General features: G+C 36.3%; 1 long non-coding RNA gene across 3 annotated transcripts; it reads right to left on the bottom strand.

The window, feature by feature from the left end:
* Nucleotides 1-552: 552 nt before the first annotated feature.
* Nucleotides 553-12,155, bottom strand: LOC139941164 (uncharacterized). 3 transcript variants are annotated; one of them, XR_011786547.1, is made up of 8 exons: nucleotides 12,042-12,155; nucleotides 10,475-10,591; nucleotides 10,169-10,268; nucleotides 9,310-9,410; nucleotides 8,742-8,841; nucleotides 7,817-7,916; nucleotides 6,930-7,012; nucleotides 553-1,503 (listed from the first exon to the last, which is right to left on the bottom strand). It is a non-coding gene; the product is annotated as an uncharacterized lncRNA (long non-coding RNA). The 3 variants fall into 3 exon arrangements; XR_011786546.1 differs by lacking the exon at nucleotides 553-1,503 and adding an exon at nucleotides 4,954-6,286; XR_011786545.1 differs by lacking the exon at nucleotides 553-1,503 and having other exon boundaries at nucleotides 4,954-7,012.

The following is a 12,155-nucleotide window of genomic DNA, read 5'->3' as shown; positions in this document are numbered from 1 at the left end:
TACATGTGTATATTAACATGTAAAATATATGAAATTTAATCAAATACTAAATCACATATAAAATGAATTATGAAGAAAGCTAAACTGGGGAGAAATATTAATTAACCTCAACATCAAACAAGGAATTAACAATATTGTAAATTATATGTACATACAAATTATTGATTATAATAACTAACAAAATAACTGATGTTAAAGCAACTAATACAAACAACTATTTCTTATAAATAAATATATATGTATTTTAGTTCCGTTAAGTTTCGCTACTTAGATCTAAAATAATGAAATAGCTCTCTATGATTTTATTACTTACAACAAATTGACACACTAAAAAATATATATATATATTAACAATGAATTATTTAGCATGTTCAATTATTTTAATTGCACCAAATGCTTGCTAGCTATACATGCTACTAACATCTAAAAGGAAATAGCATTCTATTATTTGATGACTTACAAAAAATTAACACATTACAAGGGTATTTGAATATACACATTATTATTAAACATGTAGATTATTTTAATTGCTCTAAGTGCTTGCTAGCTATACATGCTACTAACATATGAAAAGAAATAGCTTGTAATGATTATATTACTAACAAACAATTTACATATTACAAGAGTATTTTAGTTATATGTATTAAAAATGAATGAGTAAACATGATTAATTATTTTCATTGCATTAACTGTTTGCTATACTTGCTACTAACATCTAAGAAGAAATAGCTTTCTATGATTTAATTAATAACAAATGTTTGTGATGAATGTCTTTAGTAGTTCATGAATATTACAATAAGTATGTGATTAAGGTAGTGTAATGCCTCCTAACAATCAGTAACGAAATTAAGTTGTAATTAATTTATCGTACACTTAACAAGTTTATGTTTTAAAAATGCATAACTAACATGTAAACATAAGAATACTAACAATGAAATGTGTTTTAGAACTAATTTAAACATGAACAATGTTAAAAAATATCCCTGATAAAATATTGGCAAACACCTAAGTATTAATTAATTTATTATTAAAATTATTTGTAGGGGTAACAGATGAGACAAAATAAATTAAGTTGGGAATTGGGGTCCACCTCCAGGCTTATACAGACTGCTCGATGTTATTACTTTAAATTACAGTAAAAAATAACATGTTATTTCTTTCTAATTATTTAAGAGAGTGTTATCACTATGGGGGGGGGGTATAAGTTTGTTGTACATGTAGTTTCTTAATTAAGATTACATCAATTAATAAAATGTTATACTCTATGAATGTTATAATCATTGTACAAACTCTATCAATGTAGATGAATATTATTTTATACTTTACGTTAAACAAACGCTCTAAAGATTACAAGTTAAGCTCTTGCCGTTGAAAAAGACTCTGCTGGGGTCGAAACGTCGCGTCGAGTCGAAAATATTTTTCGCGATACAAACTCTGCGGTGTCAGGATCGACGTGTTCGCCATCTCACTGATGCTACATCGGAGTCGTCCTGCTGATGAAGACTGCAAATTAAAGGTGCGAAAATAATTCCAGAATGTTGTAATTAAAAGTTCACTAGTGGGTGGTGGGGGGGGGGGGGGGGGAGGGGGTGACAATTAAGGGAAATAACATAACTATTAGGCATTATTTATCAGTGTATCATACTTTATCGCTATGTAATGTATCATTAATTATGGGTTATCATTTAACTTAAATAAATTAGTTAGTGTTAAATAACATAATTATTAGGCGTTATTTATAGGTGTATCGTACTTTATCGCTATGTAACATATCATTAATTATGGGTTATTATTTATTCTAACTAAATTAGTTAGTTTTAAATAACATAATTGTTAGGCGTTATTTATCGGTGTATCGTACTTTATCGCTATGTAACGTATCATTAATTACAGGTTATTATTTAACTTAACTAAATTAGTTTTAAATAACATAATTATTAGGCGTTATTTATCGGTGTATCGTACTTTATCGCTATTTAACGTATCATTAATTACGGGTTATTATTTAACTTAACTAAATTAGTTAGATTTAAATTCAATTTTTTAATGGACACCAACACAGTTGTTTAATTTTAGTTTAATTTTTGTAGCTCATGTAAAGGTCGAAGGTCATGGGGTGTATTTTATTTTATTTTTTATTTTACCTTTCCATTCTAAGGTTTAAATATTAGTTCCGAGATTTTTTTTTAAGAAGCCGGGTAGCGCAGTGGGCTAGCTCACAGCTCCAGGAATCCTGGAGCTGTGAGCAGGGTGGGTTCAAATCCCCTGGGGAGCCTTTTTTTACCATTAAATAAGAAAACAAAATTTTTTTAGTAAAAATGGGTAGGGCTTGAACCGGGGACCTTCAGCTCTGTAAGCCCACTCTCTCACTGCTGTGCTACCGAGCTGTTATAAAAATCTAACGGTTTTTGGAGTGATGAAGTTAAAAATGGCTGACTTAGAAATTTTTTCAAAATATTTTCTCCAAGGCTAGACCCTTGGATTTCTAGCTGATCTGAGGGCTGAGCAAGGGGTGACCAAGGGCTTTGGAGCTTGGCTCGGGGAGTAAAATTTCTAAGTGCTGAGGGGCCAAGGAGGTTGCTGGATAGTAAGTCGGCCACTGGGTTGGGCTCGCTGCGATCAGGGCTTGGGATGATGGTAGGAGTGATGGGGTTGGGTTGGACTTGTGATGAGAGCTTGGAGTGATAGGCAAAGCTGATTTGGGATGAGGACTTAGGGTAATGGTTCGGGTGATGGACTCGGCTGGTTGGGATGAGGACTTAGGGTGATGGTTTAAGTGATGGACTCGGCTGGTTGGGATGAGGACTTAGGGTGATGGTTTGGGTGATGGGCTGGGCTGGTTGGGATGAGGACTTAGGGTGATGGTTTGGGTGATGGACTGGGCTGGTTGGGATGAGGACTTGGGGTGATGGTTCGGGTGATGGACTCGGCTGGTTGGGATGAGGACTTAGGGTGATGGTTGGGGTGATGGACTCGGCTGGTTGGGATGAGGACTTAGGGTGATGGTTTGGGTGATGGACTCGGCTGGTTGGGATGAGGACTTAGAGTGATTGTTTAATTGATGGGCTGGGCTGGTTGGGATGAGGACTTAGGGTGATGGTTTGGGTGATGGACTCGGCTGGTTGGGATGAGGACTTAGGGTGATGGTTTGGGTGATGGGCTGGGCTGGTTGGGATGAGGACTTGGGGTGATGGTTTAAGTGATGGGCTGGGCTGGTTGGGATGAGGACTTAGGGTGATGGTTTAAGTGATGGGTTGGGCTGGTTGGGATGAGGACTTAGGGTGATGGTTTAAGTGATGGGTTGGGCTGGTTGGGATGAGGACTTAGGGTGATGGTTGGGGTGATGGACTCGGCTGGTTGGGATGAGGACTTAGGGTGATGGTTTGGGTGATGGACTCGGCTGGTTGGGATGAGGACTTAGAGTGATTGTTTAATTGATGGGCTGGGCTGGTTGGGATGAGGACTTAGGGTGATGGTTTGGGTGATGGACTCGGCTGGTTGGGATGAGGACTTCAGTGTGATGGTTTGGGTGATGGGCTGGGCTGGTTGGGATGAGGACTTAGGGTGATGGTTTGGGTGATGGGCTGGGCTGGTTGGGATGAGGACTTAGGGTGATGGTTTGGGTGATGGGCTGGGCTGGTTGGGATGAGGACTTGGGGTGATGGTTTAAGTGATGGGCTGGGCTGGTTGGGATGAGGACTTAGGGTGATGGTTTAAGTGATGGGTTGGGCTGGTTGGGATGAGGACTTAGGGTGATGGTTTAAGTGATGGGTTGGGCTGGTTGGGATGAGGACTTAGGGTGATGGTTTGGGTAATGGGCTGGAAATGTTGGGATGAGGATTTCGGTGATAGGCTTGGAAAGTTTGGATGAGGGCTCGGAGGTTGTGGTAGGACTTGTGATGAGGGCTTTGAGCGATGGTTTGTATTGACTAGGATGAGGACTTCGGTGATGGGCTGGGCTATATGAGATGGGGGTTGGTTTGGGATGAGGGTTTGGGGCGATGGGCTGGACTCGTTGAGATGGGGGTTTAGGGGGATGGTTTGGGATGAGGACTTGGGGCAATGGGATGGACTCGTTGAGATGGGGGATTTAAAGTGGCAGTAACATTAATTTTAAAGGCGCTTTTTTTAAAGCCATCGATTACTTTTTCTTATTAAGGTATTAAAGGTAATTTTAAATAAAAGATTTAGAGTTAATTTCTTTCAAATTGAGTTTAAAGGGGTGGAATTTTTGTTTAAATATTGAAACAGTTGATCTTTTGGGTGGTTTAAAGGTGTGACAAAGGTTTAGTAATAATTTTGTACAAATTGAGTTTAAAGGGGTGGAATTTTTGTTTAAATGTTGAAGTGGTTTATTTTAAGGGACAATTTAAAGGTATGGTCTTTTTGGGTGGTTTAAAGGTGCGACAAAGGTTTAGTAATAATTTTGTACAACTTGGGTTTAAAGGGGTGGAACTCTTTTTAAAATATTGAAATTGGTTATTTTAAGTTACGATTTAAAGGTAGGGTCTTTTTGGGTGGCTTATAGGTGTGACAAAGGTTTAGTAATAATTTCGTTCAAATTTAGTTTAAAAGGGTGGAACTTTTTTTAAATATTTAAATGTTTATTTTGATGTATGATTTAAAGGTATGGTCTTTTGGGGGTGGTTTTAAGGTGTGACAAATTGCAAATTTCCGTTAAATGGATTAAAGTGATCTTTTCCACTTTGCTGGAAAAGAATTAAGAGGGTATTTATAATTTTTTTTGGATTACATCACTAAATGGGACAAGTCCATTTTTAAGCGGGGTGGATTTTTTCACTCAAGTTTCGTTAAGTCTAGGATCAAATAACTAAATAATTATAGTTAACCTAATAATTGTAAGCATAATACATTACTTATACAATAATGCACGTAAAATAATGGAAGGAGAGAGATTTCTTGCTTCATTTATAGAATAATTTTATTTGACAACTCCAAGTAATAAGGTACAATTAATATACTCACTTAAGGCTTTTACTTTCATAACTTTGAATCTTTTGAGAATGATATTCTTTACACTATTTTGCTCAGTTTTGTTTTAGACTTATTTCAATTGTCTTAATTGATAATATATATGACCCCTTTAAAGGCACTGTACACGTTTGGTAATTACTCAAAATATATATTAGTATAAAGCCTTAATTGGATACGAGTAATGGGGAAAGGCTGATACTGATAAGATAAAACATTGTGAGAAACGGCTCCCTCTGAAGTAACCGTTTTTGAAAAAGAGGTGATTTTTTCACTAAAATAATAAAATACTTCTGGCCAGAAGCCTTTTATTCCTATTTGAACTTGGAAACACCAAGTGAGAATACTGGTCTTTGACAATTACCAAACGTGTTCAGTGCCTTTAAATTATTTGCACTATGCAGGCAGTTATAATATTAATTACATACATTTAATAAATGATTTCCAACTTCAAATACACACAATGTTTACTCGATTGTTTTATACCTGATATTCTTAATTAACATTTTTACCTGTCTGTGTATTGTTACACAATTTTTAGTGTTTTTTTCTGTACCGTTCGAATCATGGCAAGTTTTTAATTTCCCCAGTGTGGGATAATAAAGTTCTTATGTTATCTTAACTTATCTTATGTGTGCTTTGCTTGTAAATGGTGAGCTTACTTTTTACAATAACATTTCTTAGAGGCAAGATTGCGTCAGGGCCCAATTTCATAGAGCTGCTTAATGGTGAGCAAATTGTTTTGCTTATCAGCAAAAATATTTGCTTAAGCGTAAACTTATTTCACAAGCGGTTGCTAGCTTAAGCACGTAAAACAAACTGCGTGCGCAACATTTTAGATCAATTGCTTAAGCTGACAAAATGGCGGACGCAATAAATGTAGAGTGGCGCTAAAAAAATCATCATTTTCTCTGTCTGATATGGTTTATTTGAAATGAGTCAATGCGCTCCTTGAAAGGTTTACACATTTAATTGAGAGTAAACAAGAAGATGTACAACATTTCTAAAGCATTTTAGAAACTTGTTTACTTCGCTGCACCTACCGCGGACACACACAAGCAAGGCTATGAAAAATTGGCTAGGTGCACCTGTTAAGCACAAAATCGACTGTTAAGCAGCTCTATGAAATTGGGCCCTGGGATTTACTTATATCAATTAAACTTTCTTACATCTTACAAAATCAAGTGAGTCAATAAATTGTTTATCCACAATTACTTGATGTTTCAAATGCCTCAACGATATTTTATGTTTCCATTGTTGAATTCTCCCTCAAAACGCCTTCAAGAATGTAGTGCTGTAAAAAGTTACAGAAAACAAATGTATACGTAGAGGTAAAATATTAGGAAAGTTGCAAAAGGCAAAGGTCAACTGACCAAGCCCTCCTCTGGTGGTATCAATTTACCCTTGCAAGGCTTATATCAAGAACCATAAATGTTACTTGATTCCTTAAATAAACCCATTTGTTTTACTTACAACTTTGGACTTAAACTTGGCCAAAATGTATCTTTCAAATATGAAATGAAATTTTTGAGGTTTTTTTGAGAAAGACATTAGGAGTTCATCAAACTCTCTGATTCATCAGCATCTTAATAATGTTTATTGCAAACTGTATAATTAATGTTACACAAAACAGTTGCATTTCCATCTTCAACTCTACAAAACATTAATATCTGTACCATACAACCAATTTTACAATTCACGATAGGTGGTATGCCTTAAGGAAAGTGCTAAAGTTATTATACAAGGGTGTTAATCAAAAACATGTTTCCTATTTTTTAAATCTGTAATCAATCTGTAGGGACCAGCCACGCAAAACGGGTTGGACTGGCGTCCGCATATTTTCCCCATTAATGTTGTGGCATGTGAGGTATTATGTTTGTTCAAGTGCTGCAAAAACAGACCACTTTTTGATGTTAGTGTAAAACACCTACATATACCTCTGTTCGGTTGTTCAACACTTAGTGGGCACTGTTGCAGGTCTCAGGAATTGGAAGGGAGACATCATCTGCATATGGCACACCTACAAAGTACAGACAAATAAAATCAATTACATATTTAGTCACACAGAATCTTATTTTATCAACTAGTAAACCACACAGGAAACTGACTGGGTAGGTTTGTAAAACTTTGGGTTCAACAAAGAACAGTTGACTAGAGCGGGATTTGAAAAAGCTGATGCTCCACCAACTGGGTGATTTCATGCTTAACAATGATGCAGTAGGTTCTACTGATGCCTTTTTATTCAACTTGGACCAAGAGATAGGGCTTTTTTTAGTGAATTATTGAAACTTGAAAAAAGGGTCAAAAATTTAAAAAACACAAGGGGTAAGTCCAGGCATTTTGTCTAATTTGGCCCAAATTTTTAGGTTTAATTTTATGCTCTAAAATGATGCAGTAGGCTCTACTGATGTCATTTTATGCAACTTGGACCAAGATATAAGCTCTATTTAGTGAATTATTGAAACTTGAAAAAAGAGTCGAAAATTGAAAAAACCCAAGGGGTAAGTCCAGGCATTTTGTCAAATTTGGGCAAAATGTTTAGGTTTCATGTTATGCTTTACAATGATGCAGTAGGCTCTACTGATGCCTTTTTATTCAACTTGGACCACCAAGATATAAGCTCTATTTAGTGAATTATTGAAACTTGAAGAAGGGTCAAAAATTAAAAAAACCATAAGGTCAAATTTGGGCAATTTTTTTATTTTTTATTTTATGTTCTAAAATGATGCAGTAGGCTTTACTGTTGCCTTTAAATGCAACTTGGACCGAGATTTAAGCTTTTTTTAGTGAATTATTTAGTGGTTGTTCCACTAGTTCAATTTACCTATTGATGAAGACATCCTTGACTCTTTATGGTGGGCTTCGTGCATCTATTTCTGATGGAGAAGTAGACTTCATCTGATGATGGTGTGTCTGCAGCTGGCCTAAATGAGAAACAAATTATAAACTTTACTTTACAAATGCAAATAAGTTATGAACTGTAATCTGTGAAAATGGATGAATTACCAATAAGTCATTCAAGGCCCTGGAACAAAGAGCGGCCTGTATGTTTTAGTGTTTATAAAAGCACAAGCGCCAAGGCATTTTCTCTTTAGTAAAGGGAGCCCTTTTGATGCAGTAGGCTCTACTGATGCCTTTTTAGACAACTTTGACCGAGGTATAAGCTTTATTAAGTGGATTATTGGAACTTGAAAAAAGTGTAAAAAATTGAAAAAAACGCAAGGGGGTAAGTCCAGGCATTTGTTCAAATTTGGGCACAATTTTGAGTTTTGATTTTATGCTCTAAAATGATGAAGTAGGCTCTACTGATGCCTTTTTTATGCAACCTTGGACCAAGATATAAGCTTTACTTAGTGACTTATTGAAACTTGAAAAAGGGTCAAAAATTCTAAAAATGCAAGGGGTAAGTCCAGGCATTTTGTCAGATTTTGGCCAAATTTTGAGTTTCGATTTTATGCTCCAAAATGATGCAGTAGGCTCTACTGATGCCTTTTTTTACGCAACCTTGGACCAAGATATAAGCTTTACTTGGTGAATTATTGAAACTTGAAAAAGGGTCAAAAATTTAAAAAATGCAAGGGGTAAGTCCAGGCACTTTGTCAAATTTTGGCAAAATTTTAATTTTTTATTTTATCTTTTAAAATGATGCAGTAGGCTCTACTGATGCCTTTATTAGGAACGCAACTTAGAGCAAGATTTAAGCTTTTTTTAGTGAATTATTTAGTGGTTGTTTATATAGTTCAATTTACCTATTGATGAAGACATCTTTGAATCTCTATGGTTGGCTTCATAAATCTATTTCTGATGGAGAAGTAGACTTCATCTGATGATGGTGTGTCTGCAGCTGGCCTAAATGAGAAACAAATTATAAACTTTACTTTACAAATGCAAACAAGTTATGAACTGTATTCTGTGAAAACGGGTGAATTACCAATAAGTCATTCAAGGCCCTGGAACAAAGAGCGGCCTGTATGTTTTAGTGTTTATAAGAGCACAAGCGCCAAGGCATTTTCTCTTTGGTAAAGGGAGCCCTTTTGATGCAGTAGGCTCTACTGATGCTTTTTTTATGCAACTTGGACCGAGATGTAAGTGTTTTTAAGTGAATTATTGGAACTTGAAAAAAGGGTCAAAAACTGACAAAAAGGACAAGGGGTTAAGTCCAGGCATTTTGTCTAATTTGGGCCAAAATTTGCATTTTTATTTTATGCTCTAAAATAATGCAGTAGGCTCTACTGATGCCTTTTAATGCAACTTGGACCGAGATTTAAGTTTTATTTTAGTGAATAATTTAGTGGTTGTTCCACTAGTTCAATTTACCTATTGATGAAGACATCCTTGAATCTTTATGGCGGGCTTCATGCATCTATTTCTGATGGAGAAGTAGACTTCATCTGATGATGGTGTTGTCTGCAGCTGGCCTATATAAGAAACAAATTATAAACTTTACTTTACAAATGCAAATAAGTTATGAACTGTAATCTGTGAAAATGGATGAATTACCAATAAGTCATTCAAGGCCCTGGAACAAAGAGCGGCCTGTATGTTTTAGTGTTTATAAGAGCACAGGGCCACTACATTTTCTCTTTGGTAAAGGGTGCCCTTTTGATGCAGTAGGCTCTACTGATGCCTTTTTATGCAACTTGGACCGAGATATAAGTTTTATTAAGTGGATTATTGGAACTTGAAAACAGGGTCAAAAATTGAAAAAACCGCAAGGGGGACGTAAGTCCAGGCATTTTATCAAATTTGGGCAAAATTTTTAGTTTTGATTTTATGCTCCAAAATGATGCACTAAGCTCCACTGATGCCTTTTTATGCAACCTTGGACCAAGGTATAAGCTTTACTTAGTGACTTATTGAAACTTGAAAAAAGTCAAAAACTGAAAAAAGTGCAAGGGGTAAGTCCAGGCATTTTGTCAAATTTGGGCAAAATTTTTTGTTTTTATTTTATGCTCCAAAATGATGCATTAGGCTCCACTGATGCCTTTTTATGCAACCTTGGACCAAGATATAAGCTTAAATTAGTTAGTGACTTATTGAAACTTGAAAAAAATCAACATTTAAAAAAAATGCAAAATTGGGGTAAGTCCAGGCATTTTGTCAATTTGAGGCAAAATTTTGAGTTTTTATTTCACGCTCTGAATAATTTAGTGTTTGTTCATATAGTTTAATTTACCTATTGATGAAGACATCCTTGACTCTTTATGGTGGGCTTCGTGCATCTATTTCTGATGGAGAAGTAGACTTCATCTGATGATGGTGTGTCTGCAGCTGGCCTAAATGAGAAACAAATTATAAACTTTACTTTACAAATGCAAACAAGTTATGAACTGTAATCGAAATGATGCAGTTGGCTCTACTGATGCCTTATTATGCAACTTGCATCTCACTACCAAGGACAGGTGATGCTTAATTTGATATAAGGGAACTAGGACAGATTTATGACCTGACAGCTGTTTCATTGTTCAGGAGTTTCCCTTACCAGTCTTAGAGAGAGCAATTCATCTTCCATCGTAGTAAGATTATCAACTGCAGGTCTTGGAATTCACTAATGGTTGATGAGTAGATCTCTCTGGAGATGACAACCATCGCTGACCCTCTGCAAAAAGAAAACAAAATCACTCTTTATTTAGCTTTAAACAATAACAAGGGATGAATGAGAGCACAAGCGGGGTGTTTCTGCTGCTTCTTCAGAAATTGTACTGCATGAAAACGCATTGGAAGGCTTTTTAAAGACACTGGACACTAATGGTAATTGTCAAAGACCAGTCTTCTCACATGGTGTATCTCAACATATGCACAAAATAACAAACCTGTGAAAATTTGAGCTCAATTGGTCGTCAAAGTTGAGAGATAATAATGAAAGAAAAAACACCTTGTCACACGAAGTTGTGTGTTTTCAGTTGCTTGATTTTGAGACCTCAAATTCTAAATCTGAGGTCTTGAAGTCAAATTTGCGGAAAAATACTTCTTTCTCGAAAACTTTGTTACTTCAGAGGGAGATGTTTCTCACAATGTTTTATAGTATCAACAGCTCCCCAATACTTGTTACCAAAAGTAATGTTTTTTTTATGATAATAACTATTTTGAGTAAGTACCAATAGTGTCCACTGCCTTTAAAGACAGTGTACACTATTGGTATTTGTCAAAAACCAGTCTTCTCTCTTGGTGTATCTCTGAGAAAATTCACACGCAAAATTCACTTGATTTTTACTCAAAATCTGTGATACCTATTTCAACAAATACCGGACACTTCGGCACCTCGCAAAGTCGGCACCTGCAAACTCGGTACCTTGCAAACTCGGCACCTTGCACACTCGGCACCCACTCGGCACCAAGAATGTCGGCACCAAACAAACTCGGCACCGGCCTTTCTTTGACTAACAAACTCGGCACCAAGCGAAAAATTAATATCACCTCGAAGAGTCAAATGTTTACCAATAAACTAACATGCGTGTACTTATACAATAAAAAATGGTTTGGTAGTTTTAATAGTAGCTTTGTAAACAATGTTAAATCACTAATTCTATGGTGATAAAAATTCCGAACTATCGAGAACATTAATTTGGGCTCCCAGAAGTTTACCGTCCAGCCCACATGTGCCTAGCCCACCTTGTTGAGCTGTAATGGCTCCGCTTTTAACGTCGGTCTCATCACTGTCACCATTACAGCCCACCTTCGATACATGTCTTAAACGCTAAGTTTTCAAAGACGCAAAATGCGAGGTAGGCATAGTTTGATTGCAAATTTCTCCCATTTAAAAAAGTCCTATACTACTCCAACATACCTCATTTTATTCCTTACATCTGTGGAGTTACTATAACACATAACTGGGGTCACTAAATGATGACTTTGTCCACATGTGATAGATTTGAAAATTGGTCCAAAAAACGTGTACAAATGTGACATGTTCGGCCGCAAGTCGGTGAAAGTGCGGTGCCATTTTCTTATGATTTTGGGAGAGAAACTGAACCTGACTTCACAATCACTGGAGTCAGTTGGAGTGTGGAAAACTAACCCTCGTGAACACCATCAATTTAGCAACTCACCACCAAACTTTTCTGGTCCATGGAACTCGGTAAAGACGTTTGAAGGTACCAGAATCATAAGAGGCAGTTGGGCCTTCCTCGACTTAGAATAGATGTTTACGCCATCCATTTCTC

This window comes from Asterias amurensis, chromosome 8 (genome assembly GCF_032118995.1).
Source record: "Asterias amurensis chromosome 8, ASM3211899v1".
Lineage (NCBI taxonomy): Eukaryota > Metazoa > Echinodermata > Asteroidea > Forcipulatida > Asteriidae > Asterias > Asterias amurensis.
The sequence above is the reverse complement of the archived record's forward strand: the minus strand, read 5'-3'. Positions and strand labels throughout refer to the sequence as shown.